This window comes from Peromyscus californicus, unplaced genomic scaffold (genome assembly GCF_007827085.1).
Source record: "Peromyscus californicus insignis strain IS unplaced genomic scaffold, ASM782708v3 Scaffold_6__1_contigs__length_162567912, whole genome shotgun sequence".
Lineage (NCBI taxonomy): Eukaryota > Metazoa > Chordata > Mammalia > Rodentia > Cricetidae > Peromyscus > Peromyscus californicus.
Window position 1 is genome coordinate 34,046,604 of NW_026294584.1, and position 4,984 is coordinate 34,051,587.

General features: G+C 36.7%; 1 pseudogene; it reads right to left on the reverse strand.

Annotated features, from left to right (window-relative positions):
• Nucleotides 1-2,264: 2,264 nt before the first annotated feature.
• On the reverse strand, nucleotides 2,265-4,096 carry LOC128100076 (UDP-glucose 6-dehydrogenase-like; annotated as a pseudogene).
• Nucleotides 4,097-4,984: the final 888 nt, after the last annotated feature.

Below are 4,984 nucleotides of genomic sequence, written 5' to 3' on the forward strand. Positions count from 1 at the left end.
TGAATGTGGATGTACAAGCTAAAAGGGTGATCTCTAAGAAAGAATTATTTTTTATATATGCAAAAATTATCTAGTAGTTAATTTAGGAAGCTTTAAAGCTACAAAAGAAAAATAGGCCCATAATATTCACACCACAATACTCCGTGGGTGAATGCTAAATAAACAGTACAGTTGACCTGAATATTTTTATACCACATAGAATCTCCTGTCATTTAATCAGTAGGCTATAATATATACATACCTTAAACAAAATGAAGTTAACAAAATATACAATTAATCAAAAATATTTAATATGTTGCTCAAACCTGATAAACTGTCTTCCAAGGAAATATAAATTTCAAAGGATGAAAATTGTAGTTTTAGTGTTTTTCATGGTAGAACATTAAGAAAATAACTTTTAAATTTTATGTTAGAATTTAAAGCTGTGAGCCAGGCCTGGTGGTACATGCTTTTAATCTAACCACGACTGGGAAAGAGCTAGGCAGCTCTCTAAGCTCCAGATTTCCAGGCCAGCCTAGTCTACAGAGTGAGTTCCAGGACATCCAGGGCTGCATTGCCTCTGTACTAACTTCTAACTTCTCTGCACTAACAACATACAAAACACAATGATAATATGTATGATTCGTGAAAATGCATAAGTACCTTTAAAACATTGTTATTTTAAAGCAAAACTTTTAGTAAAGACAATACAGTCCCTAACTGTAATTTAAAATGTGCATATAAGTAATGAAACAGACTGTTAGTCCTCTCGTTATTTGAGTAACAGATTTCTGTCATTTCGCTATGGCTGATTATTTTTGTATTAATAAATCTGAAGAACAATCAGTTATTAACCTTTAATTCTAACATAGAAATTGAAACACTGAGAGGAAAAATGTTCTTGCAGAGCACAAAATATGTATAATAAATTAAATTAGTTCCATTTAAAATTAAACCAATAAACAAGCAACAAGCAATTGTTCTTGCTTTCAGTGAAATATGCATTTTTCTAGAGATGGATTATCTTGACAGATGCTAAAACATTTTGCAAAGCATAACTGAATGTTTTAATTTAAAACATTTAGCATATGCTGGAGACTTTAAATAATATGTCAGTTGATTATAATTATGTGTTTTATTATCATTTATTGTGGTGTATTTATTTGTTGGGTACATACCTACTACAAAAGTTTTCTGAAAGTTTTCTTTTGTAGTAAGGTATGGGTGACAGCAGTCATCATCTCTCCAGTGGAAACTGGTTCTGAACACAGCTAAGATTGCATTCTTCATAAGCTGGCCATTTGGTGAGATATTCCAGTCATGATTCAGTGCTGCATTAACAGTAGATTGAGGCTGAAAATTCCAACCTGAATAGTGTGTGTTCTAAAGCATTATAAAATCAAACAACTCAAAACTTATAAAACCAAGCATAGCTTAAAACTCTTCAAAAAATACCCAGTAAATGGGAAAATTGAGAACCTTTGCATAATACAGTATTAATAATATAATACCTAAAGGAGACGCTATGTTTGTGGCATCAATCAGGCTCCCAAAAGAGAAAATAAATGATTATGATGTTTGGAAAAAAAGATAGATTGTTAGATATCATGACATAAGTTATGAAGTTGAGGAGACTAGCTAGGAATATGTGCCCAATTGGCAAGCTGTTGAGAAAGGCAGATTAGAGAAGTGATTGCTTGGATTGATGCTATAGTTTTTTTTTTTTTCTTTTAATTTGCACATGAGATTTTATTGGATTTCTTGATTAAAGGAAAATATTAGAATTATAATAGACATAATCAAAATGAAGGTAACAAACACTTTTGGACTCAGGCTGCAAAACTAACAATCAGTGGTGAAAGCTAAGAAACAACACAGACCACAATACCGATCTTCTCCTCAGGCTAAAGTCTTTCAAAAAAGAAAGTACTATTCATGTTAGGCAGGGGAGGAAACGCAGAGTGATCTTTCGGGGAAAAACAAAAATCAATTAAAACTACTAATGACATATCACATTAAAACCAAAGGACAGAGAACTTTAACCAGCCTATACATAGTAGTAGCACAGTGACTTCAAGGCTTAAAAATTCCAGTTAATGATAAGCAAACAATACAATGGCAGGAGAACGGGACTGCCTTTCCCAGTCTGTGCATAGTTTCTAATGCTGCAAAGTGTTCAAAGTTTCTATTTTACAAAAATTGACAACATCAAAACCAACATGATTGTTTTCCATCCATTCAATAACAGAGGAAAATAATATAAGAATATGTAAAAATTATTCTTGACTCATAATTCCTAGGTATGCTAACACTCATATAGCTAGTATAAATTTGGTGATTAAAAAATATTTTTGTTTCCTTAAAAACATGTAGTTCATTTACCATTTAATATCAGACAGACGCTGGCTACCTTGAAGTACCAAAATAACCACACAAAATGGGAATATCTAGACCTTGGGTTTCTTGTTGTATGGGTCCTGAAGACTAAACTTTGGAATTTCACCAGGAGTGTATGGAATTCTCTTGAAAGACACCTTTTTGCCAATTGTTTCAATCTGGAAGCCAATGGTCTGTAGTTCACTGTGGAGCCCATCCAGGACACGTCGCCCATCAAAGATAACGGCTGGTTTCAGCATTTTTTTGTGAATCCGTTCATAATCCAGTTCTTTAAACATGTCCCATTCAGTGCAGATAACAAGGGCATGGGCACCATCACATGCTTCATATGGATCCTTAGAGATGGTCACCAGTCTGGACACTTGGTCATCTGCTGAAACACCTGGATGACAAAGATCCACGACTATTTGTTCCCTGGGTACTTTGGGATCATAGACATAGAGGTGCGCACCTTTATCCATCAGATATTTGCTCTTGTAGATACTTGAGGACTCTCTGGTATCACCAGTGTCCTTTTTGAGTGCAAGCCCCAAGATAGCTCTTTTCTTATCAGTCACTGTATTAAACAGGCTGTTTATGATCCTGGAAACAAACCTCCTCCTCTGGTAGTCATTCATGTCTATGACTTGCTACCAATAACGAGCTACTTCGGGCAGATTCAGGGCCTCACATAGGTAAACCAAATTCAGAACATCTTTTTGGAGGCAGCTCCTACCAAAACCGATGCTGGCTTTTAGAAACTTATTTCCAATCCTTTGGTCCATGCCAATATCTGTGGCCACCTCTTCGACATCGCCTCCCGGTGCTCCACACAGAGCACTTATGGAGTTAATGCTGCTGATCCTCTGGTCAAGAAAGGCATTTGCTGCCAGTTTGGAAAGCTCTGAGGACCAAGTGTTGGTGGTAAGGATCTTTTCCTTGGGAACCCAGTGCTCATACACAGCACAGAGCACCCGAATAGCTTTCTGGCCCTCTGGGGTTTCATTCCCTCCAATCAGGACTGTGTCTGGGTTTTTTAGGTCCTTGATGGCTGTACCCTCTGCCAAGAACTCAGAATTGGACAGTACCTGTAAATTCAAGTTGGGCTTTGTGTTGGTGTCAAATATACGTCAGATGCTTTCTGCTGCCCGCATGGGGACTGTACTTTTCTCAGTCACGATTTTGTACCCATTTGAGTTCTGCACAATGTGTCAAGCACACGCTTCAATGTACTTCAGGTCTGCAGTCCGGCCTCTCCCCATGCCATAGGTTTCTGTTGTTGTGTTCACAGAAATAAATACTAGATCAGCTTCTCTGATGGCATCATTAATATTGGCAGAAAAAAATAATAATTTTTTTTCCCTCGACAGGACTCTACGACTTCTTTTAATCCAGGCTCATAAATAGGAAGGGTTAGAGAATTCCATGCATTGATTTTTTTTTTTTTTGTTTGTTTGTTTGTTTGTTTTTCGAGACGGGGTTTCTCTGTGTAGCTTTGCACCTTTCCTGGAATTCACTTGGTAGCCCAAGCTGGCCTCGAACTCACAGAGATCCGCCTGGCTCTGCCTCCTGAGTGCTGGGATTAAAGGCGTGCGCCACCACCACCCGGTGATGCATTGATTCTTGATTTATTGACATCGACAACTGTCACCCTGATTTCAGGGCGCGTATGAGCAATGACACTACACGGGGGTCCACTGACGTAGCCCGCACCGATGCAGCAGATCCTAATTTCAACCATGACTGAACCAAGGCCGGAGCACGGCTGCCACTCGGATCCCGTTCTCTCCTACAGCGCCTTACTCCCAAGCCGCAGGCTCCACATACCGCTGCCGATGCTATAGTTTACAGGCAGAATTTGTTCTTCCCCTGGCAACTGTCAATTGTTGTCTGAAAACCTTCCAAATGCATATCAAGTCCCGTGAGATAATTTAAAAGAATTCCTTTTGTATAAAATCAGTGTTAGTCATATCCACACAACAGCTTCACAAAAACACCCCCAAATCAATGCTTGGGTAAATAGGTAGAGATTAAGTATTTTCAAATTCACACATAAAGCTATCACACATCTAAATATTAGGAGGAAGAAAATAAGTCTTCTTCTATTGTGGTTTGACTTGGCAGTAAGACAAGAAAAATCATGTACAATAAAAAGGGAAAACATTTCTTTCTTTATTTACAGTAAACATTAGAATCTATGTAGAAATTTCTCCAATAAGCATACAAGAAAAATACTTTGTAAATTATCAATATGTTTATTATGCCAAAATACATATCATTTTCTTAAATTCATATCAAGAATGTCTGCTTTAATTGTGAAGTTAAAAATCAACGGCACTTATAAAGACATAAAAAAATTAAAGTACTTATAACTCTAATATAAGCATGTAATATTTATATGCAGGAAACTATAAAATATTAGTATAGTTGATTAATGATGACCTGGGTAGATGGACATATGCTTGGATGAGAACTAATATTGCTAAAGTGTCAGCTCATCCAAACTTTAAGCATAAATTACATGCATTCCTCATAACATCTCCAACTAGGATTTTGTAGATATTAGTCATAAAATATTTTAGGAATTCCAAAGGTAAGATGATGGAAAATGTAAATTTTACAACAAGGT